Source organism: Mastomys coucha, unplaced genomic scaffold, assembly GCF_008632895.1.
Source record: "Mastomys coucha isolate ucsf_1 unplaced genomic scaffold, UCSF_Mcou_1 pScaffold2, whole genome shotgun sequence".
NCBI classification, from domain to species: Eukaryota; Metazoa; Chordata; class Mammalia; order Rodentia; family Muridae; genus Mastomys; species Mastomys coucha.
The window spans coordinates 23,216,978-23,243,379 of NW_022196902.1; the positions used below are offsets into that span (position 1 = coordinate 23,216,978).

At 38.2% G+C, this 26,402-nt stretch overlaps 2 non-coding genes across 2 annotated transcripts; both read right to left on the minus strand.

The window, feature by feature from the left end:
* Nucleotides 1-834: 834 nt before the first annotated feature.
* On the minus strand, nucleotides 835-941 carry LOC116097949. Its single transcript, XR_004121615.1, has one exon. It is a non-coding gene; the product is annotated as a U6 spliceosomal RNA (small nuclear RNA).
* Nucleotides 942-1,941: 1,000 nt separating this feature from the next.
* Nucleotides 1,942-2,046, minus strand: LOC116097952. Its single transcript, XR_004121617.1, has one exon. It is a non-coding gene; the product is annotated as a U6 spliceosomal RNA (small nuclear RNA).
* Nucleotides 2,047-26,402: the final 24,356 nt, after the last annotated feature.

A 26,402-nucleotide genomic window follows, 5' to 3' on the forward strand; every position in this document is an offset into this window, starting at 1 on the left:
GCATACACATATCACTGTGCACTCTGGAGTCTGAAGCAGGAGGATGATAATGAGTTTTAGGCTAACCTGAGTTATACAACGAGTTCCAGGCCAGCCTGTGATACAGAGTGAGACCCTGCCTCAAAATAAGAATAAGAATTGATTCACAGGACAGAAAAGATCTTTTCATGCTTGCCCTATAGGTGGTGAGAAAGAACTCAGAGAATGTTTCTCACACTGCTATCATGGGAAATCTGAAATAGTGTAAAATGCAGCTTAACACTTTGAAAATGTGTTCTCTTCAATACATTGATGATTATTTAAAATGATTACAAGATATTATTTCAGAGTTGTCTAGATACAGAATGTAGATCCTGTGACAGAAGCATTACTTGCAGTAGATTTTTATTTAAGCAGCCATAAAAAGAGCAATGTTGATAATGAGATAATGCAGCAGTAAGATTACTTTCCCATGAAGGAGACATTTTCTCTCTTTCCTAAAGTTGTTACTATTATTGTTATTTGTGTGTGTGTGTGTGTGTGTGTGTATACATGAAATGGCATTCATATAGGGGTTCTTGGTTGTCAACTTGACTACATCTGGAATTAACTAAAAACCCCAGACACAGGGCACACCTGTGAGAAATGTTTTGTTGATTGTATCTTTGAGATAGGAAAACCCACTTGACATTTGGTGGCAGTCTATATAAAGGACAACAAAGAAGGAAGCTTGCTTTCTTTGCCTATTTACCTTTCCTGACAAATGCATTCCTTCACTGAAGGAATCTTGAAGGATGGTGAATTCATTCTTTTTAAAAAAAAAAATATGAATCTCTTTTCTTTTTTTTTTCTTTTTAAAATATGGAACGCTTCACGAATTTGTGTGTCATCCTTGCACAAGAGCCATGCTAATCTTTTCTGTATCATTCCAATTTTAGTATATGTGCTGCCGAAGCAAGCACGAACTCATTCTTTTTTTTTTTTTATGAAGAAAAGCATTTAATTTTGAGTTTACAGTTTCAGAGGGTCAGAGGACCATGATATTGGAAAGCATGATATCAAGCAACCTCATCACTGAAGAATTATTGAGAGCTTACACGTGAGACATATTATAGAGCAGAGAGAAAGACACTGGGAATAACAAAGTATTTTTCAAATTTCAGTGTGTGCTATACCATGACATTCAAACAATGAATTTATGAAATTCTTATGGAAATGGATGGATCTGGAGAGTATCATCCTGAGTGAGGTCAGTCACCCAATCACAAAAGAACACACATGGTATGCACTCTCTGATAAGTGGTTATTAGCCCAGAAGTTTGGAATACACAAAGAACAACCCACAAACCACAAGGAACTCAAGAAGAAGGAAGACCAAAATGTGGTCATTTAATTCCTTCTTAAAAGGGGGAACAAAATACCCATAGAAGGAGTTGCAGAGACTAACTATGGAGCAGAGACTGAAGGAAGGACAAGCCAGCCTAATATAGCTATCTCCTGAGAGGCCCTGACAGTACCTTACTAATACAGTAGTAAAGGTTCACAGCCATCCATTGAACTGAGTACACGGTCCCCAATGATGGAATTAGAGAAAGGACCAAAGGAGCTGAAGGGTTTGCAGCCCCTTAGGAGGAACAACAATATGAACTAACTAGTACCCTCAGAACTCCCAGGGTCTCAATCACCAACCAAGGACTATACATGGTGGGACTGATTGTTCTGGCAGCATAGATATAGCAGAGGATTGCAAAGTCGATTATCAATGGGAGGAGAGGCCCTTGGCCCTGTGAAGGTTCTGTGCCCCAGTGTAGGGGAATGCCAGGGCCAATAATTGGGAGAGGGTAGAGTGGTAAGCATGGGGAGGAGGGAGGCAACAGGGGTTCGTTCTTGTTGGTTTGTTTTTTGGAGGGGAAACTGGGAAAGGAGAAACCATATGACATGTAAATAACTAATAAAAAAAAAGAAAATATGGAACGCTTCACGAATTTGTGTCATCCTTGTGCAAGAGCCATGTTAGTCTTCTCTGTATCGTTCCAATTTTAGTATATGTGCTACCGAAGCAAGCACAAACTCATTCTTTTTTTTTTTATGAAGAAAAGCATTTAATTTTGAGTTTACAGTTTCAGAGGGTCAGAGGACCATGATATTGGAAAGCATGATATCAAGCAACCTCATCACTGAAGAATTATCAAGAGCTTACACGTGAGACATATCATAGAGCAGAGAGAAAGACACTGGGAATAACAAAGTATTTTTCAAATTTCAGTGTGTGCTACACCATGACATTTCTCCTCCAACAGCAAGGCTATTTCCAATCTTTCCCAAACACTGCAAATTAAGAAGTATTCAAATACATGTCCTTATAGGGATCATTTTCACTGAAACCACAACACCGGACAAAGCTACTTAGTTTTATGGTGTGCATTATTATTGATATACATGTAATAGTATCAGAGAGAAATGATGTAGGACTTCACTAATCTGAAAAACTTTTAGGAAAACAGTTCTACAGTTATCTATGAGAAAGACCAGTGAAGTATAAAAAAAATCATCAAGAACCAAGAGATTTTTGCAATAAACCAAAACATTGTCATCTCTATTTTTCAAAGTGTTTTTTTCTAATTTTCTCATTGCTTCTTTCAGAAATCACTATAAATACATTCCACCTGACACTCCTGAATGTTCTTTTTTACTGTGGAAATAAATTACCTAGTATTACAATTCCCTCCACAGTGCTGTAGCTATAACTGCTAAGTCCATCCTTATGTGCCACAGATGATAGTGGCTACTTGGGAGAGAGCATTCACTCCTTCAGGTGAGAAAGGAGACAGAAAATATTCTACAAGCTCTAATACATCCCAGTTGAGACATAATTTATTCTTTCAAATGGCTTTTCCAAAGATTTATGCTGGTAATAAATATACAACTTGTCTGCAATAAAATTACCACTATATGGCATAAAAGTTGTCATTTTTAATACTGACATTAACATCCCAATGAAGCCTGAACTATGCTGTAAATATCTTCCCCTATCCAATCCCTGCAGAGATAGAATCCCTCTTTCTTGCTAATTCCTCCAACTTATGGGAAAACTGAGCATTATTAGAGGATAATTTGAAATATTAAAAGAAAGTGTAGGGGCTGGTGATATGGCTCAGTGGTTAAGAGCACTGACTGCTCTTCCGAAGGTCCTGAGTTCAAATCCCAGAAACCACATGGTGGCTCACAACCATCCATAATGAGATCTGATGCCCTCTGGTGTGTCTAAAGACAGCTACAGTGTACTTTCATATAATAAATAAATAAATCTTAAAAAAAAAAAAAAGAAAGTATAAAATCCTTACTCAGCAAAAGGAATTCAGTGTTGCATAGAGGAATTTATTGTTGCTGAATATCAGTTTCAAACTTTTAATTTCATATGTTTTAGGCATTTGTTCAACATCTTAAAATACTACCATGAATTAAATGTAAATACATAGACATACACATAGATATATGTGGTTAGTGTTAAGGTTGCTGGATGGATTTAGTGTTGCTTGTTTGTTGAAGTGTATGGTGTGTGTGTAGAACCATCTATGGGAGCATGTGTAGGTTCTCTGGAATCACAGCCCTGAAGAAAGTGATGTTTGCTTCACCAGCAGCCATTGGTTGGCTGCAGCTCCTCAACTAATGGTAGGCCTTCACGAGTCCTTCCCCTTCTTACACTGTAGTTTTGGATGAATCAATATTGTGTGGGTTTTGAACCTATATTCACAGTCACTGTCAGTTCATATGTGCATGCGTGCAATGGTCTTTCTTCAGAAGACTAGTGGTCAAATGTGCATCAGAAGACTTTCTGTCTTGGGCATGTTTGACCAGTATTGGGTTTCTGTATTATTCACCATCTTCTTTAAAAAGAAACTCTTCTGATCCACACTGAATGTTGCCCACGGACTGGGTTCATTGCAGGGACGGATGAGAGTTCTGGTCAGGTGGGCAAAAAATTTGGTGAGTGACAGACAGAGTCGACACAAGGAAGTGCTGAGTCTGAATGTATTTCTAAAAAATGGCATGAGGTTTTTACAGTCATTACAAGAGAGAGATGAAAAATCTGGCAGCTCAGCAGTTGAGGTACATCTGAGGCCATCTAAAATACACTGGGTCCAAAGCAGCAGCCATCTCCTCTGGACTGGTGTAGCACCCCGGCCAGAGTCCCGGGGTTCTGTGGGTGCACCAGCCAGGAAGGTAGAGGCTTGAATCTCCAATCTAGAATCCGAACTCATTCTTAATTAGACTGCTTCAGTGATCCAGTGTGCCCAGAAGACTGTCCTCTGCATAATGTAGATACATGCTAAGAAGTCATAATCCCATTGTAGAGGCTATATACCTATACAGACAAAGGGCCATTAGCCGCAATTCCCTTATATTCACAAGTACCATGGCATCTTATTTCCCCAGAGAAAGAGATGAAAAGGTAATGGATTTGTGCTTCTCAGATCAGAGAGGCATGACCAAGTGTTGTTTTAGTCAGTAGGACTGATGGTCAGGAGTCTAGCCTCAATACCCTACTTACTGAAAACTGTGGCCACAGTAATTTAGGAAACAAGACATGTCACAGAGGTTCTTTCTATAAGCTCCAGAAAGGTCTTCCGTTGCACACAGTCAGAAAATTAAGCTCTCTAGAGATACCTATCAAACACAGGGGGAAAAGAACTGATTAAATTTACAACTGATTGGATGGCAAACTAGAACATGCCCAAGTTACACTGATAACTCAGGTTAACTTCTGATTAGATCACAGTTCTTTAGAGGAACAGAAACAATGGAATGTTAACAAGTTACAAAAGAGTTTGTCAAGTTGGCTTGTATGAGACGGTAGTATGACAATGTCTGGACCTGGGCAGATGGAGAACTTGATAGCTGCTCAGACCATGAAGCAGGATGCCGCGACAGTCCCAACCTACTTCTGAATACCAAGAAGGCCCATAGACAGCATGGCTGTTTGGTCCATGTTAGATGGCTAAAGATGTTGGAGCTAGGAATCAGCAGATGATTGCACTTCAACAGCGACAGATTTACTTTCTGGGGACAAAGTGAATGTGGAAAATTAACAGTGCTTTTTTCCTTAGAACTCTTTGGATACAGGCTACATGTTGAAAGATGCTCCACACATTAAGAACTTGTCTTCTCCATAGCTAACTCTCTTGAACCACACACACACACACACACACACACACACACACACACACACACACAAGCCCCCTGCAGAAATGAGTCTCTGATATTGATTCTAAATCTCATCAAGTTGACTATTTAAACCATGCATCACAGTTACCATGGTTGCCAGTGAACTGGAAAATCTATGCATGCACTGACTAGGGAAAAACAAAACAAAACAAACAAACAAAAAGAAAACCACTATACTTAGAATCAAATGTTCTCCATTTTATAACTAATTTCTGAAGGAGCCTCCATTCCTCACATGAAAGCACAAGCAAATTGTCTTCTACAGAAATCTAAACCTATTGAGAAATAAGTTTCTCTGTGTCTGAAGCTAACTTTATTCACTTTATCTTTCATTTATCTTTTTTTTCACTTTTCCTCCATACCTGCCCATACACATGACAATAATTTACCAGCAATCAGAAAAATGTTCTGCTGTTGACTTCTAACTTTTAGACATGCCTTAAAACTACTAAAGTGCTTGATTAACTGGATGGACTCTTCTACCTATTATGTTAATTATTTTAATTTATCTCTAAGAATTAACCTTATTCTCTATGTTTAAGTTCTTGAGTGAATCCCAGCCCCCAAACAATTAGCCAGTTGACATAGACTTGTTCATGGTAAAAAAAAAAAAAAAAAGGTATCACTCCAAGGTTACAATTATTTTATTATTACTATTGAAGTACAAGTTTATTTGTTATTGAGGTTGAGTCAAAAACTCAAATATAATAGCAAGAAACCAGTTTCAAATCCCTGATACTTACTGGTTTCCAAACTCCTTGTCCCACATACTTAATTGCAATGACTTATATTTCTTAACCTCTATTTATTTTAGAATTCTATATACATTGAGAATAGATAATATGAAATGAGAAAGAAATCTTGAAATCCACAGAAAGAGCCAACTGTTCTTATTTCTGCCTCTCTTGTATCTGCAGTTTAACTAAGCAGTGTAATGGAGTTAATACACTTAGAGAAAATATGAATTTTATGCTTTAATTTTATACAGATCACTCAGATTTATGATGGGCCAGATGTAGAGATAACCCATAAAACTTCAAAATGACATTTAGACTTGCAAGGAAATAACATAATAACTTACCAAGAAAATATCTCCCTTTTTCTACCCCCCGTTAAATAAGCAATGCGGGAAATGTTTCAGAAATAATCAACAGTTCATGGGGCAGGTTTAAATATAAGCTTCCTCTCCACACAGAGAAGCTTCAAAACTTTAGGAAATGGAGCAAGAGGTCCAGGACACAATGAAGTTGACTTGGACATCTTCACAGATGTGTATTGTGCCATTTATCTCCAAGACTGGTAGATCTCACACTTTTCCTGAATTCCAAGTTGAAAGTGTATCATTTTTCCACTCATTTGTGAGAATTTCCAATCTTAGAACCTATTGATAACCCAGCAAACAATCTTTGGAAAGAGAATCACTAGATTGGTAAACATTCCTGAAATTTCTAGGACAAATACAGTTTGCAATTGCCATGGACTCTAAATGTCTTAACAAAGTAAAGAAATAAACAGAAGAAATAAACATCATTGGAGAGAATGAGAAGCTCAGATAGCATTCATGGTGTTCTTCAGTTCCTCCTAACAGAGTTACAAAAACCAGGTGTGGCCCTTGAATTAAGACTGAAACTAGCCAGGCAGTGGTGGCACATGCCTTTAGTCCCAGCACTTGGGAGGCAGAGACAGGCAGATTGCTGAGTTCAAGGCCAGCCTGGTCTACAGAGTGAGTTCCAGGACAGCCAGGGCTATACAGAGAAACCCTGTCTCGAAAAAAAAGAAAAAGAAAAAGAAAAAAAAAGAAGACTGAAACTAAAGCAACAGAGAGAACTCAACTACCATGAGTAAGTAATCATGACTAATTATACCAAATAAAATTTTATAAGGCTAATTTTTTTTCTGAATTATCTGAGTAACTGTCAGAACTTGCCACTTCTGATTTCTGAATAGCTTGTTAAAGTGCAAAGTCATAGGATCACATATAACACGGGCTTTCACAGGGTGATTCGATGTAGGTGATGGGTTATTTTTAACAGCTCCATCTGGACAAGTTAAGTGCATGGGATATATATATCAACAAGTTAGAAAGCCAGAACCTGAGAAAACTACAAAGATTTTAAGATATAAAGTTACTTTCCACATGTTGGTTTTTAATCTGGAAAATACTGAAAAAGAGTGACCTGTGTAGTTTCAAGATGAATAGCATTCTTTAGACCAAGAGATGACTACTTCCTACTTTGTTTTTAGAGGTGGCCCTTCAATCACAGCTTCTACTACACTAAACAGGAACTTTACCACTGAGCTGTACCCCCAGCTAAATAACTGTTTGCGTTTTATTATTTCAAAGCAAAATATTGAAGCTAGTACTCTTGAGATGGCCATGCAAACAACTCTATGGTTGTGCTGCATGGTGATGACCACAGTGGATGGAGAGGAGGAGCAAGCCAAGGCAACCAAAAGGAGTTGTCCTAAATCTCCTCAGAAGAAGAGCACTCATCTGTTTCAAAGAAAAGCTTTGAAAAACAAGACTGGAATCAGATGCCATTTCCCAAATAACAAAGTAACACCCCAGCACACATGTAAGGATTTCCTCCCAAAGCAGTTAACTCAGTCATGGAAATTTCACAGATGAATATCTGGATGAGGCAGTCTTACATTTTAGTCCAGTGTTATAAGAATGACTCAACAGAGTACAATTTAATATTCCATAAATCAACTTTTCAAATGGTAAAGTGACAATATATACTGCAAAGGTTAACATTCATATACTCCCTCAGACATAAATCATTACTTTTGGAGAAGGCTTTACTTTTATAAAGCATTATACATATTTATCAATATATTGATATCAATAACATTTTACTTTGTTTCTATGTGAAATGTTTAAAAGTAGAATAGAAACCTAACCCTGTCAAGATAAATATTCTGCTCAACATCCACAATAAGGTCTTAGGTAAATTCTAATCTATGTGAATCAAAATCCATCCAACATTTTAACAATCTTTTATCAAGAAAATACCATGTGCTAGAGAGACAAGAGTCATGAACAGTCTACTGTTTAAGTAATACTGGCAGTGAAGCAGTTTGAAGAGATGAGACGTCTATCTTGGATCATGGCTTCAGGGGTTTCAGTCCATAGCCTGTTAGCTACTGCTTCTGGGCCTCATGGTGGAAACATGAGACTAAGGAAGCCTTCCCCTCAAGGTGGCTGAAAACAGAGAGACGACAAAATAGCCAAGATCTCAATATCACCTTCAAGGATATACACCTAATAACCTAACTCCCTCCCGAAGTTCTGTTTTACCAACTCCTGGTAGTGACACAGTTTGAGGAACTTCCTTGAGCCTTGTGTGAACCCTTCTGCAATCCATAGCCTAACATATAGGGGCATCCTACCTCATCAGTACGACACATGAGAAAGTACCACCATGAGGCCTACAAAACCAGTTAATAAGGAACAGATGGAGAAGGGGCCACAAAGGAAAGTTTGTTCCCGTCCATGGGGAGGGAAATGGAAGAGCTCACCAAGGGAAAAGATACTGGAGCATCTTGGAGAAGTGCCTGGAAAATGACATGGAGACCTGGCTAATGTGAAGAAAGCACATGGCTGGATGAAGCCAATAACACGTGTAATTTGCAGGGCCTGTAATAGCAACAGATGTTCAAGAACCAGTAGTTGAGCTGTCATTGATTTAAACATAAAGCAGTTTCATTAATACAGTCCATAATTTTCATATAAATAAACCAAGCATTACAGCCATGTGGCTGCTCAGTTTTGTCATTTAACACTGGGGGAGAACCCTATGAATTTTCTTTGAAATTTTACAAGATCATCCAAAACACATTCTAGTGGAAAGTTACAAACACAATTACAGTAGACATAAATTCATGAATGACTTACAGTTGAACTTAAATGAAAAGGAAAACCCCCACAATTTATTTCTTTCCATCACCCCTGCATTTCAGGTTAAGCACTTTGTCCAATTTTTTTCTTCAGCAGCACCAGGTGGTGGAAGTTACTCTCTGGAGTGCAGCACAGGGTTAAGAACTCTAGAGTTGAACAGATTCAGGTTTCATTCCTGCCTTTGTTTCACAGAAAACATATGACCCTGGCAAAGTTCCTCATCATCTCTACCTGTGGTTCCTTGTATATAAATGAAAAGCTACAGCACCGTGCAGCTCCAACAGCCTGTGTAAAAGAGCTTTGTGGCAAGTCTGATATGCAGTGAGATCTTGGTGAAAAACTTAAAGTAAGAACAAAATGAGATGTTGAAACATCAATCTGTAAAATACTAAGAACCTAGCACAACTAACAAATAATTGAAAACCATTCTGTTGACCAATAACTAGATAATCTGGATGTTAAAAGCAGCATTGATTTCAAGTGAACATGGTTTAGATTTTTTCTAAAATGAATTGGTTCCCCTCCATCCCTCGGTCCTTAAGTATAGAACCAACCAAAACTGTTCTCACCAAACTCTCTAAGCTTCTTATACTTCCATCCCTCCATTTAACTCTATACTTTTAAAATATGAATACTTGGGGCTGGAAAGATGGCTGAGTGGTTGAGAACACATACTATTCTTAGAGGACCAGAGTTTGGTTTCGAGGACCCACATAGAACAGTTTAACCTGTAATACCTTCTAAAGGAGATCCACTGCTCTCTTCTGACCTCTGAGAGCAACTCTACCTATACACACACACTCCCCCACAAACACATAATTTAAAATTAATATTTTAAAATATTTATGTCATTTACTGTACTTCTAGAAGAAATGTACTAATGAACTAAAGAAGGAGGTACCTGTATAATTGAAAAGCCTGAGCACTCATTTGTAAGTTGGTACATTTCAGGTGAGCACCAAGTAGAAGCCCACAGAAGCAGTTGCCACGGTAACTTGAATAGATTAGCTCTGGTATTTAGTGAATTCTGTTTGTTGATCAACTAACTCATCAATAATGCATGGTGTCTTTCTTTACCAATATAGCATGGTGTCTTTCCACCATGTCTACAGAATAGAATCACTTAGGATTTGTGTGTGCACATTCATGTTTGTGAATGTGTGCATGCATTCTTGCATGCCACAGTACACATGTAGAACTCAGAGGACAACACACGATGTAGAACTCAGAGGACAACATGCGACGTGAGTCTTTGCCCTCCATCTTTTTTTAAAACAGAATCTATTTGTTACTTTTCTGCCATGCACACCAAATTAGCTGGCCCGCATGGTTTCAAGGATTCTCCTGTCTTTGCCCTCTTTTGCTTGATAGTCATGCTTGGGTTATAGGTGCTTGAACTTTGCATATGACTGCTACAATCATTCTGTGGGTTCACACTCTGTGTCTCATGTTTGTGTTAGCACCAGTTTTTATCCACTTGTCCATCTCTACATCTTCTAGTTGCATTTGGACTAAGAAGATTAGCATTCGTGATTTTTTTTTTTTTAATTCTCAGCCAATTCAAATGTATATCCATGGTTGAGAAATACTGGTATGGTAGAACATAGACTTATATTCTGCAAAAGAAGGGGAGAAATGATATTTTCTATATAAAGAAAGGGTAAAGATAATCATATGCTGATTTTTGTCTATATTAATAGTTTTGAAAAAGGAAGATAATCTTTCTCATAAAATGTCATTTGTTTGGCTTATTAAGATTTATTTTTAATATTTGATGAATGTTTACTATATACACTGTACATTGTTGTAATAACTGTCAGGAGGGCCTATAAAAGTCAGTAACATAGTTCTGGGTAGAAGGAGTAATCCAATTATAAAGACAATGTTTGTACACAAAAACATAATGATAGATAACTATAACACAATAATATGGACAATTAAATCAACTGATTCCAAAGCTCCCGGGGAGGCCAAGAGAAAGAGCCAAAGTAGACTCTGGGGAAACTATGCACTGAGGAAACTGAGATGGGTTTTGAAGTGGTGAGACTTGAAGAAACCTAACAAACAAGTTAAAGGAATTTCAGCATTTCTTTTGAGGTGTACATTGCAAAGAGGCTAGCTTTAAAGTCCTTTTCCTAGCTGGCCCTCACTTGTACTTTAAAAGTTCGCCCAGCCTGCTGTCGCTTCCCCCATAATTCATCGCCTGCATGGCACATGAACAAACACCCACCATGATAAAGCGACAGCTAGGGCCTCTCCTTGGAAAAGGAAAGCCTCCAAGATTGGCTTAGAAAGAAAAGCAAGTGAAAAGAGTGGAGCAATCGTATAGAAATCAGACATTTGTATAACTCTTGAATTTGTTTTATTTTCTCCCATTGTCCAAATGTGCTTCCTGGCATTTAGGCCTCTTGGCTAATGCGCTTTCTTTTTCCATTTGTCTTCATTCCACAGCCTTGTTCCCTTTGATTTGACTGTCTCCTCCCTTTGACATGTTAGCAGCATTTACTTAATATTGATTGAAATTTTTATTTCTTTAATTTACAATTTGTGGTTGGGAAGTGATCTGCTTTTGTTTCAGGTTGTTTAATGTTTTCCAATATAATATTTCTTCTTGCACTCCAGTGGGTTCATTTACAAAACATTTAATGTCATTTATGTCTTTGAAGAGTCATGTCTTTGGTTAGAACAAAAGTGAGCTCCTCCATAGAGCTTGTGATACTTTTTAATTGGTAAAGATTAACTTCACTAGGTCTGTGAACCAATAAAGGGAGTAGGAAACTTTGCATATTTATTCTTTTTCTTTTATCTATTAATGTTTCGTTCAACAAAGTATTTATTGAACCACTTTCTGTGTGCCAAACTTGATATACAAAGACGTTTAAGCTTCTGAATCAAATAGTTTATAATTCTTTGGGGGGCTGGAGAGAGAGACAAAAATGGGAAACAGGGATATAATATGAATACAAAGGTAAATACAAGGAGCTATGGTAAGGTCAAATGGAGGTCACCACCTCAGAGAGAGCCCTCCAATATAGCCAAAACAAAAGCTTATGCTCCACAAAATGCAGAAAAAAATATCATCCCAAGTCTTCAGAGCAAACTGTATTACAGAGGACCAAAGTCATGAAATATCATGAAGCCTCAAGATATTGGAGGAAATGGCCCAAAAGTAAGAGGTGGGCATATACCTGACCCTAGCACGAAAGGTCTCATATATGAGCCAAAAAGTGTGAAGTCAGTACTGTAGACAGTATGACACCAATCAAGGACTTGAGCAAGGATATTCATCAGCTGGCTGAATGTCACAGTGATTTGGAAAGTAGAGTGTGGACCTGGAAACCAGAAGAGGAAGCAATGATCTGCTCCAGAGTAATGAGACCATGAGCAGAGTAGTCCTGATTCAGATACAGGATTTGAAAAAAAGTTGAAAGTATACCTAACAAAATGTGATACATGGGCTGGCTTGAGGATGGGTATGAGACTGGAAGGAGACAGGCCAAGATTAGGTTTAGCTAGCTGTCTAGTCTAGACAGCTAACAGATGTGATTTCTGCAGGTAGGTGTTCTTCTCTTATACTCATCAGACCATTCACAGATTTTACCAAGAACTTAGTTAGACATACATACTTAACTCATAATGAAAATTTGAGAAGCCCATTCATGTATATTCATTCCATGTGCAAAATTTCATTTGCACTTATATTTGTATGATATCCAATTTGACTAATTTTAATCTATTGTTTTTAATAAGTCAGCACAAAATTTTTGAATGAGAAAATGCATCCTTTTAAATGTATTGCCTAAGGACAAGTTCTCCCAATTTTTTTAAAAGATTCACTTGTTATTATAAACAAATACATTGTAGCTGTCTCCAGACACATCAGAAGAGGGTGTCAGAACTCATCATGGATGGTTGTGAGCCACCATGTGGTTGCTGGGATTTGAACTCAGAACCTTTGGAAGAGCAGTCGGTGCTCTTACCCACTGAGCCATCTCACCACCCTCTCCCTATTTCTAAATAAGACATTTGATAACATTTTCAACCATATTTTTGTTTCATTTTTTTTAAGATTTTGTTTTTGGAGTAGTTTTAAGTTCATAGCACTAGGGTGGAAAAGGTATGGTGAATTCCTAATATGTTTGCCCCTTCTCCACTTTCAATAGCTCCTCTGTTATTATATCACCAGAGATACATTTACTCCAATTGATGAGCCTACATTGACACATCATTATCACCCGAAGTCCACAATATTTTAAGTCTCTGTCATGACATGTCTCAACATCCATATGCAGATGGATAGTGATATTTGTCTGTCATTATATCATCTTATAGAATATTTTTACTGCTCTGTGTTACTCACTTATTTTAATGCCTGAATGTAGAAAAGAGACAAGAGGCAGGCAGGTATCGCCTTACACTCAGCTAGGATAACAACTGGCTGCAGAATCCCATTGTGTAAAGGACTGGTCTAGTGTGGTTTCCTAACACTTCTTGAGTTCTTGGGAAAAAAAAATGCATATTCAGAACAGAAGGGTCTGCCCTGCTAGTTGAAAATACATTATGCTGTCATACCAATCATTTTCAAGTGCTTTTTATATTTAAAGTGTGAAGATATTTAAAATAACAAGAAACCAAAGGAAAAATCTATCGCTCCATAAATATCAAATGATCCAGAGCAATGCCAACTACCTATTGACTGACACTGCACATCAGGAACAAAGGCAGATCTCTGCCCTTGGGAATATTAAGATTAGTGAAAATAGACATTTTATAAGAGTAATTTTCAGTTTGTTAACATATGCTTGATAAAAAGTATACATACAAGCTTTATAGAGCAATGTTTTCAGATATGCACAGATATCATAAAATGGATATCACAACCAAAAGCATGCTTAATTCAGTGTCTATGAGGGCGGCTTAGAACACATACCATGTAACCTCAAAGATGATTTTGATTATCTACTTTGCTATTATTAACTATAGTTCCCAGGCTGTATGTTAGTATTCAGTTATCATTCACCTTAGAATGAATGTCTGTGTGCTCTGAGCACACTCTCTCCATTTCCTGTACTTTTGATCCTATTAGATTGATATTTTTAAAGATTCATATAGAGGCAAGATCATGCAACTTTCTTTTATTCTTTGGCTTGTTTCACCCAATACGTCGCCCCTATGTTTTTTCATGGAGACACAGATTGCAGTGTTGCCTCTACTTTATGATTAAAAACAATGGCTCAACGATCTTTATCACAGGTTGTGTGATTGTTAATTTTCATTGTCAGTTTGACTAGATTGAAAATCAATCTAGGAGAAGATTTTAAATCTATGGTGTGCCTGGAATGTCTTTCCAGGGAGCATTGAGCCAGGAGGACCCAAACTAAATATGAATGACACATTGAAAACAAAGTGGAGAGGTGAAAGCCTATAGGACTCGAATATTCATCCATCTCTGGCTCCTGACTGAAGATGCAACATGCTGTGCAGTCCCAACCATGATGACCTGTATCCCCTCGAACTGGGAGCCAAAATATCTCATTTCCTTAAGTTGCTTCCTGTCGGGTATTGGTCACAACAATAGAAAAGGTAACAATAAAACCTAAGAAACAAAAATTAACTCAAAATGAATTCTTAAATACCCTGTAATCATTTTGGATACTACACCAAAAGCTCTTGTCACAAAACCAACACTGCATGGCTCTAAATTACACTATGCTGCCTCTGCATAGCAAAGGAAACAACAAAGCAACAGCTTATGCACTGGGGAAAATATTTGCAAAGTATGTATTTAATAAGAGGTTTATATCCAAAATCTACACAGAACTCAATAGTGAATAGGAAAAACTTGATAGAAAACTAGGCAGATAACCTGAAGATATACCTCTCTCAAAAACATAAACATAGTCAACAGGTGTATGGAAAGACACTAGACAGTATAAATCATAAAGAAGACATGTGTCTAGAGATGGCTCATTGGGTAAAAGCACTTGATGTGCTGACATAGTAATTTAAATTCAAATTATCTGTGCCTACATAAAAGGGCAGGCATGCCATGTCCACCTGATCCTAGCACTTCAGAGAATAGATATTTCTGGCTCTTAGCAAAGCTCAGATAAACTCAGCAAAACTCAGATTAAAGACCACCTCAAGAGAATAGTGCAAACTGATACAGACGAACACACAGTGTCCTCATCTGGCTTCTAGACACATACTCACACATTCACACACTCATACACTCACACAACTGGGTCTGGTAAGACACACCTTATAATCTTGGTGCTTCGGAGGCTAAGAAAGAGTAGTGCTTGGAATTAAAGGATAGACTAAGCTACATAGTGAGTACAAGGACAGCCAAGGTAGATAACAATACCTTAACAGAAAAACAAGGTAGAAGAGGAGAAAGAGGAAGAAGAGGGGATTCACTCGACAGCACTGTAAGATAGCATCCATACTTTACTCCATTGTTTAATTATTTCATATCTTTAGCTATACTTTTAGCTGAACCTTTTCAGTGACAACTTCTCCAAAGTTCCACTTCTTTGGGTTATTTGTATTTCACTGTATTGGCTTCCCATCTTTGTTACTAAGTGACTTGAACACTCAAGAAACATCACTAAAATGGAAGACTTCTAAGTTTTTTTGCTTTTGTCTTACATCTTAGTTTATATACTTCTAAGGTATATACTTTTCTTCTTTACTTTTATCATATTTGATCAATATAATATTACTAAGGTAGAAGATGAGTGTGATGGTTTGTACTCGACACACTGTTAGAGTGCAGAACAACACTGGTACAGCCTGCCTAAAGAGCTTAAAGCTACATTCTGCCTGAGCCAGTTGTAAGCAGGTTATTTTTGGATAATCTTCCAAATCTGTAAGTAATAAACAGCATTTTCAGGTCAATATCAGTATACCAGGTGCTGGAAGTGGTGGTTATTTGTTCCAATAAAAATGGTGGCAAAAGGATTGCCACCGTTATAAATGTGTGACTCATAGTCATTCTCCAACATCCAAAGTGACTGGATGAAATGGGAATATTATAGGTATCACTCTACAAATTTCAAATATTGGGCAGTGGCATTAGCCTATATAATCCACTGGGAGATATTACTTTTTGTTTACTGCCTTTGTGGGGATGAGAAAACCCTTGGTTTTGCCCATCTAACTGTAATGACCCTCATTCTACAGGTCAAAGAGTGAATATGCGAGCTCTGCCAGAGGTCAAGGATGTCTATCTATTTCACTTATATTCTGGAGCTACAACATTGAGTCTACAGCAGCTTAAACCTGGGACAAGAAAGCTGTGTCCTCAATGACTAAGACTCTTGTTAACTATCTGGTAAGCTACAGTGGGGCATTTGGTCATGGAATTAATGTAATTAAGAGTAAGTGTTTAGTAGCTCCTGGAAGATCTAGAATTCTGGACTTCTTTTTCTGACTTTTCTTTTTTCCTTCCTGTTCTTTCATTTTACTTATTTTCTTTGAGGTGCTATGGTTCAAGCCCAGGGCCCCATGCATGCTAAGCAAATGCTCTATCACCAGTAGGCCACACAGTACTAGCTGTTACATTTTTCCAGAGTGAAGAAATAGCCTCAAGCCTTCTGGAGAAAAGCAAATGCTGTTCTCTTGTAATGATGATATGATCTTCCTTCAAAGAGAGCTAAACTCTTCCCTTCAGTGAGGGTCAATGGTAATCATTTGGAAAGTGGCCTTAGCTCCCCATTATGTCAACTCAGGTTGGAGTTTTGGACACCATAATTTTAAGTCTCTTTACTATTTAGGTAGATAAAAAGTCTCATAGACTGCCCATCACTTTGCTGTGGATGCTGTGGTACATTAGAAATCAACATGGAAGTCAGAAACTTAATGCATTCTGGCCCATAGTGTGTCTCCGCTGCCCTTTATAAACAGAGAAATCATCGTGTCCTTGGTGGGTGTATGCTGCTGCTTTGCCTGTGTTAGCCATAGAACAGCCATCTTCCTGGAAATCAGACCACCTTCCTCACCCATACCTGCCCTACAGGTGGATCCATAGACGGTTTCAAGAGCACAGGTACGCTGCTTACTGACATTTCACTCTGAGTCACAGTTCTTGTGAGTCTCGAGTGTTCAGTTGGGACTAAACATAATGGTTGTGCATGACATGCCCATTCCCCCACACCTATTTTCCTAACCTTTAAAATCCCTCATTGTTCCTGGAAGCTGTGGTACATCAGCCTGGGATACACACAGCTCATGGTCCAAAAGTCCAGGGTTAGATCTTTTTTTTTTTTTTCAGAAATTTCTGAACCAATTGTTAAGCCAACCATTACTTAAAAATTAAACATAAAAAGAACCGTAAAGTCTTTGTGAAAAGAATTCTCACAGTACAGAGAGACAAAACACTACTTTCTTATGTTCTCTTGGGACTTAAATTGTTAAAAATGATTCTCTTCAGAGATGTAACAAAGGTCAATCTTGTGCAAATTTGGAATTTTTATTTATTATTTTATATTAACACACAGAATCTCATTAGATAAGAAATCAACCTGCAACATTATTTTCAGGAACTAAAAATAAATCTTTTTGTTCAACAAAAAGATATAGATAGTATTCACCTTCCTCAGAGAATCGCTGTGAGGACTGGACATGACAAGCACCACAGCACATCCCCCAATGAACAGCACACAGGAATCTCTGCATTTGTAAAACCTACGTGTGTTTATGTGCATGTGTGCACATGCATGCATGTACCTGCAGAGGCTAGAAGAGGATGTTTGATCCCTTAGAGCTGGTGTTACAGATGGTTCTAAACCATCCAATGTGGATGCTGGGAAGCAATCGTGGATCCACTGTAAGAGCAGTGTGTGTTCTTAACCACTGAGCCATCTCTCCACTCCAGGAAATGCTTAATAAAGATTAGATACTACTACTTCACAAGAGAATAATATTACATACCATCAATTACGCATGGAAAAAGTCTAACATGCATCGTATACTGTCCAGAATACCAGAAAAAGAGCTCTCAAACTCCACAATGTCGTGGAGTCAGATTTTGCCACTTGACTTTACTGAAGCAGCTGCACCTACTCAAGCTGACAGAAGTTTTATACCATCCTGTCCTCTGTCGGGCTACGTGCATACCCACAATACTGCCTAAGTTTGTCCTCAAAGCAGCCTGACTCTCTAACCTTGAGTAAACTCAGCAATGCACGGTCTGTGATAAATACACAGTAAGGACAATGTTACAGCTGCTAGATTTATTGTATCTTATGAAATACAAACCTCCTCGAATCATGGGAATTAGTGATGGAATTTTAAAAAGAATAACAAAATGAAATCAGGAATGGAAGAAAAAAACATCCTGGTCCAACTTTAAAAATAAAACAACTTTCTAATAAAAAATGCAAACCAGATGCAGTTAAGAGATGACTGATAATTAAGGATGATAAATGGCTAATGTTTTCTATTGAATTACCCAGTACAAACTATTGTTTCTACATAAGGGAACCATTTACATATGGCTGCTGGGCTATCTTTATACCTAAATTTGATTTCACAGGCAATTCTCCTAATCTCATTGTGCCAACTCCATTGTAATCCTTGCATTTCCCTCAGTAAGGTGACCTTATGACTTTTCAGAGCCCTCTTTTATAAGAATAAAGAAGGATGAACTAGATTATGGATAAATGCCCTCTCCAGTGAGCCAAGTCCTTCTATAAAAAAGCCATAACAGGTGAAGATATGAACCCTGTTTCCTCAATGGAATGTAATACATTAGCACAGTGGTATCCATATACCAAAATGCATTCCCTTGAGACAAAATACACGTATTTTCAGGCACATGTAGGAATGAGATGCCACGCCTTTGATTAAATCCTTTCTTTTTGCCTGCAAAATTTGCTCAGTGGGTAAGAGCTCTTGTTCTGCAACCATGAGATGTAAATTTTACACACACACACACACAACACTCACAACACTCACATAAAAAGCCAGTAATGGTCACATGTGCCTACAACCCCAGTAATAAGGTAAAGACAGAAAGAAATAAGGCAGAAAGCAATATAAAAGGAAGTCTGATTTTCTCTTCTGGCCTCCACATATCACATTGTGAGCACATGGACCTGCACACAGGGGTGTTCCACAGACACAAACACCCCTTCACTACATCTCATATCAATTGTTCTCACAGTCATAATTATGTGGCATGACTGCAGCCTCATTTCTGAGTTCCTTCATCAGCGCTAGTCTATAACTAAACTTAAATTTCATAATTTAGCATTAATGGTCTGTGGACTTTTCCTTGAAAGAAAAAAAAATTGCACCTTGAGTCACAATCTGCAACCAGGAGCTAAGGCTGTTCCACAGCTCTCTGTACACAGGTCCTACCACAAGAGAGCTGGTCTCCCAGGAGTGCTCTCACTCTGGTGCTCAGAGGTGAGATCTCTGCTTTCTTTCCAATAACTGTCAAAAGCAAGAGCAATCAGGAGCACAGAGGGCTCAGGAAGAGTGGAACAGCTGGGACAGGATCCTTCTGGTCACCATCTGCACCTGGGAGCTACAGTCCTGTATACACAGGTCCCACCAGAAGACAGCTGGTTTCCCAGGAGTGCTGGCACAGGTTTACAGGCACACAGGAGGGACAAGCTCCATCAAGAGACAGCAAGACCAACTAAGACCAGAAATAACCAGATGGCAAAAGGCAAGAACAAGAAACTTACCAACAAAAACTAAGGCTACTTGGCATCATCAGATCCCAGTTCTCCCACTACACCAAGTCTGGATACCCCAGCACACCAAAAAAGCAAGATTTGGGGAAAAGTCATATCTCATGATGCTGATAGAGGACTTTAAGAAGGACATAAATAACTCCCTTAAAGAGAAAACACAAAAATCCCTTAAAGTATTACAGGAAAACACAACCAAACAGGTGAAGGAATTGAACAAAGCCATCCAGGATCTAAAAACAGAAGTAGTTTCAATAAAGAAATCACAAAGGGAGACAACTCTGGAGATAGAAAGCATAGGAAAGAGATCAAGAGTCATAGATGCAAGCATCACCAACAGAATACAAGAGATAGAAGAGAGAATCTCAGGTACAGAAGACACCTTAGAAAACATTGACATAACAGTCAAAGAAAATGCAAAATGCAAAAAGCTCCTAACCCAAATCATCCAGGAAATCCAGGATGCACTGAGAAGACCAAACCTAAGGATAATAGATATATAAGAGAGTGAAGATTCCCAACATAAAGGACCATTAAATATCTTCAACAAAATTATAGAAGAAAACTTCCCTAAACTAAAGAGATGTCCATCAACATACAAGAAGCCTACAAAACTCCAAATAGATTGGATCAGAAAAGAAAGTCTCCCATCACATAATAATCAAAACACCAAATGCATTAAACAAAGAAAGAATATTAAAAGCAGTAAGGGAAAAAAGTCAAGTAATATCAGAATTACACCAGACTTCTCACCAGAGACTGTGAAAGCCAGAAGATCCTGGGTTGATGTCATATAGACCCTAAGAGAACACAAATGCCAACCCAGGCTACTATACCCAGCAAAATTCTCAATTACCATAGATGGAGAAACCAAGATATTCCATGTCAAAAATAAATTTACACATTATCTTTACACAAATCCAGCCCTTCAAAGGATAATAAATGAAAAACACCAACACAAGGAGGGAAACTACATCCTAGAAGAAGCAAGAAAATAATCATCTTTTAACAAACCAAAAAGAAGATAGCCACATAAACATAATTCCAACTCTAAAAACAAAAATGACAGGAAGCAACAATCACTTTTCCTTAATATCTCTTAATATCAATGGACTGAGTTCCCCAATAAAAAGATATAAACAGCCAGGCAGTGGTGGCGCATGCCTTTAATCCCAGCACTTGGGAAGCAGAGGCAGGTGGATTTCTGAGTTCGAGGCCAGCCTGATGTACAGAGTGAGTTCCAGGACAGCCAGGCTACACAGAGAAACTCTGTCTCAAAAAAAAAAAAGAAAAGAAAAAAAAAGAAAAAAAAAGATGTAAACAAACAGACTGGATATGTAAACAGGACCAAACATTTTGCTGCACATAGAAAACCAACCTCAGTTACAAAGACAGACACTACCTCAGAGTAAAAGGCTAGAAAACAATTTTCCAAGCAAATGGTCCCAACAAACAAGCTGGAGTAGCCATTCTAGTATCAAATAAAATCAACTCTCAATCAAAAGTTGTCTAAAAAAGATAAAGCAAGGACACTTCATACTGGTCAAAGGAAAAACCTACCAAGAAGAACTCTCAATTCTGAAAATCTATGCTCCAAATGCAAGGGCACCCACAGTCATAAAAGAAACTTTACTAAATCTCAAAGCACACATTGCACCCCACACAATAACAGTGGGAGACATCAATACCACACTCTCATCAATGGACAGATCATGGAAACAGAAACTAAACACAGACACAGTGAAACTAATAGAAGTTATGAAACAAATGGATTTAACAAATATTTATAGAACATTTTATCCTAAAACAAAAGAATATTCCTTCTTCTCAGCACCTCACAATACCTTCTCCAAAACTGACCATATAGTTGACCACAAAGCAGGCCTCAACAGATACAAGAAAATATAAATAATCCCTTGCATCCTATCAGATCACCACAAACTGCAGATGGTCTTCAATAGCAACAAAAACAATAGAAAACCCATATACACATGGAAGCTGAACAACACTCCACTCAACGATAACTTGGTCAAGGAAGAAATAAAGAAATTAAAGACTTTTTAGAATTTAATGAAAATAAAGATACAACATGCCCAAACTTATGAGACACAATGAAAGCAGTGTTAAGAGGAAAACTCATAGCTCTGAGAGCCTCCAAAAAGAAACTGGAGACAGCATACACCAGCAGCTTGATAGCACATCTGAAAACTGTAGAACAAAAAGAAGGAAATACACCAAGAAGAATAGATGGTAAGAAATAAACTCAGGGCTGAAATCAACCAAGTAGAAACAAAAAGAACTTTACAAAGAATCAACCAAACCAGGAGCTGGTTCGTTGAGAAAATCAACAAGATAGACAAACCTTTAGCCAGACTAACAAGAGGGACAGTATCCAAATCAACAAAATCAGAAAGATAAGAGAGATATTACCATAGAAACTGAGGAAATTTAAAAAATCATCACATGCTACTACAAAAGCCTATACTCGACAAAACTGAAAAATCTGGATGAAATGGACAATTTTCTACACAGATACCAGATGCCAAAGTTAAATTAGGATCAGATAAATGATCTAAATAGTCCCATAACCCCTAAAGAACTAGAAGCAGTCATTAATAGTGTCCCAACCAACAAAACCCAAGAACAGGTGGATTTAGTACAGAGTTCTATCAGACCTTCAAAGAAGAACTAATATCAACACTCTTCAAACTATTCCACAAAATAGAAGCAGAAGGATCACTACCCAATTCATTCTCTGAAGCCACAATTACTCTGATACCTAAACCTCACAAAGACCCAGCAAAGGAAGAGAACTTCAGACCAATTTCCCTGATGAATATTGATGCAAAATTACTCAATAAAATTCTAGAAAGCCAAACCCAAGAATCATGGTCACATAGGCTTCATCCAAGGGATGTAGGGATGGTTCAATATATGGAAATCCATCAGTCTAATCCACTATATAAACAAACTCAAAGAAAAAAACCACATGATCATTTCATTAGATGCTGAGAAAGCATTTGACACAACCAATACCCCTTCATAATAAAAGTCTTGGAAACATCAGGAATTCAAGGCCCATACCTAAACATAGTAAAATCAATATATACCAAACCAGTAGCCAACATCAAACTAAATGGAGAGAAATTTGAAGCAATCCCACTAAAATCAAGGAGTAGGCAAGCCTGCCCACTTTCTCCCTACCTATTCAATATAGTACTCGAAATCTTAGCCAGAGCAATTAGACAGCAAAAAGAGGTCAAGGGGATACAAGTTGGAAAGGAAGAATTCAAAATATATCACTATTTGCAGATGATATGATAGTATACTTGTGACCCCAAAAATTCTACCAGAGAACTCCTGAGCCTGATAACTTCATCAAAGTGGCTGGATATAAAATTAATTCAAACATGCCAGTGGCCTTCCTCTACTCAAAGGATAAACAAGCTGAGAAAAAAATTAGGGAAACAACACCCTTCACAATAGTTACAAAGTATCTAACATACCTTAGTGTGACTAACTAAGCAAGTGAAGATCTGTATGATAGAAACTTCAGGTTTCTGAAGAAAGAAATCGAAGAAGACCTCAGAAGATGGAAAGATCTCCCATGCTCATGAATTGGCAGGATTAATATAGTAAAAATGGCCATCTTGCCAAAAGCAATCTACAGATTCAATGCAATCTTCATCAAAATTCCAACTGAATTCTTCATAGAGTTGGAAAGAGCAATTTGCAAATTTATCTTGAATAATAAAAATCCCAGGATAGCAAAAACTATACCCAACAATAAAAGAACTTCTGGTGGAATCACCACCCTTGACCTCAAGCTGTACTACAGAGCAATAGTGAAAAAAACTGCATGGTATTGGTACAGTGACAGGCAGGTAGATCGATGGAGAAGAATTAAAGACCCAAAAATGAACCCACACACCTATGGTTACTTGATCTTTGACAAAGGAGCTAAAACTATCCAGTAGAAAAAAAGACAGCATTTTCAACAAATGGTGCTGGTTCAACTGGCAGTCAACATGTAGAAAAATGCAAATTGATCCATTCTTATCCTCCTGTACAAAGCTCAAGTCCAAGTGGATCAAAGACCTCCACATAAAACCAGATACACTGAAACTAATAGAAAAGAAAGTGGGGAAGAGCCTCAAGCACATGAGCACAGGGGAAATTTTCCTGAACAGAACAGCAATGACTTATGCTCTAAGATTAACAATCGACAAATGGGACCTCATAAAATTGCAAAGCTTCTGTAAGGCAAAAGACACTGTAATAGGACAAAATGGCAACCAACAGATTGGGAAAAGATCTTTACCAATCCTACATCCGATAGAGGCCTAATATCCAATATATACAGAGAACTCAAGAAGTTAGACTCCAGAGAACCAAATAACCCTATTAAAAAAATGAGGAACAGACCTGAACAGAGAATTCTCAACTGAGGAAACTCAAATAACTGAGAAGCGCCCAAAGAAATGTTTGACATCCTTAGTCATCAGGGAAATGCAAATCAAAGCAACCCTAAGATTCCCCCGAACAGCAGTCAGAACGGCTAAGGTCCAAAATTCAGGTGACAGCAGATGCTGGCGAGAATGTGAAGAAAGAGAAACACTCCTTCATTGCTTATGGGATTGCAAGCTGGTACAACTGCTGTGGAAACTAGTCTGGCAGTTTCTCAGAAAATTGGACATAGACCTGAGGACCCAGCTATACCACTCGTGAGCATATACCCAGAAAATGCTCCAACATGTAATAAAGACACATGTTCCACTATGTTCATAGCAGCCATATTTATAATAGCCAGAAGCTGGAAACATCCCAGATGTCCCTCAACAGAGGAACGGATACAGAAAATGTGGTACATTTACACAATGGAGTAGTACTCAGCTATTAAAAACAATGACTTTATGAAATTCATAGGCAAATGGATGGAACTAGAAAATATCATCCTGAATGAGGTAACCTAGTCACAAAAGAAGACATACGGTATGTACTCACTGATAAGTTGACATTATCCCCAAAGTTTGGGATACCCAAGATACAATTCACAGACCATATGAAGCTCAAGAAGAAGGAAGAAGAAAGCATGGATGCTTCAGTCCTTCTTAGAAGGGGAGATAAAATACTTACAGGAGGAAATGTGGGGGCAAAATGTGGAGCAGAGACTGAAGGAAAGGCTAATCTGAGACTGCCCCACCTGGAGATCCATCCCATATACAGTCACCAAACCTGGATGCTATTGTGGATGCCGGGAAGTGCTTGCTGATCAGATCCTAATATGGCTGTCTCTTAAGAAGCTTTGCCAGTGCCTGACAAATACAGAGGCAGATGCTCGAAGCCAATCATTGGGCTGAGTGCAGTGTCCCCGATGGAGAAGTTGTAGAAGGGACTGAAGGAGCTGATGGGGTTTGCAGTCCCTTGAGGAGAACAACAGTGTATACTGGCCAGATCCCCCGGAGCTCCCGGGGACTAGACTACCAACCAAAGAATACACAGGGAGGGCGCAGGGCTCCCGCGGCATATGTGGCAGAAGATGGCCTTGTTAGACTTTAGTGGGAGGAGTGGCCCTTGGGCCTGAGGGAGTTCAATGTCCTAGTGTAGGCGAATACTAGGGCAGGAAGGTGGGAGTCGATGGGTGGGTGGGGGAGCACCCTTATAGAGGCAGGAGAAGTGGGGATAGAATAGGGAGTTTCCAGAGGGGAGGCTTGAAAAGTGGGTAACATTTGAAATGTAAATAAAGAAAATATCTAATGAAAGAAAAAAAACTTGTATCATATTAAAAATATTAAAACTTCTCAAATTTTTACAATAAAAAAAAAGGAAATACACATATGCAGAGACAAAGCTCAAAAACCATATCTAACTAGGTATGCTTTTTGTTGTGTTTTGTTTTTTAAAACAGGGTATAAAAATTGTGCATTCCTAAGCTGTCCTCAAACTCACTATTCTCTGCCTCTCCTTCTTAGTGGCTGTTGTCTGGATCACATTTACAAATTTTTGGCATCTCAGTCAAAAAATTGAAGAAGTACACACAAATGACAAAGCCACAAAGGATTATATTCAAAGTACCAGAGATAAACTACAAAGGAGCCAAGCCCCACAGCAAGATTGTCCAAGAGCCTGACTTTACTTCCTTTTGTGGGTCCAGGAAAAGGAGGAGTTGGTTGCTAGGAATGGGGTATGAGTGGTTTACTGTTGATGGACAGACTCACGTTATAAAAGCCTTTTGTGGATTTCCCAGGATAAATTTGATTTTAAACATCTTGGTGTCCAATCATGCATAGTAGTAAGATAGCAGGCAGGAATTAGTAACAGTAAGTAACGGTTCAGTAAAAACAATTCACCTTACTAAGGGCTGCTAAGGGGTTCCTAAGTTATTAGGGCAGAGTGATTGGTTACTTTGTTGGGGAAGGCATAGATCAATTTAGATGGGGTCTTGTCTTGTTAAGCATTTTGCTGTGAAAGGAATATAAAGGTGGGGGTCGCCTGTGTATCAGTGTATGTGTGTGTGTGTGTGTGTGTGTGTGTGTGTTGTGTATATGTATACATGCCTGTGTGTTCCTGTGTATGTATCTGAGAGTCTGTGT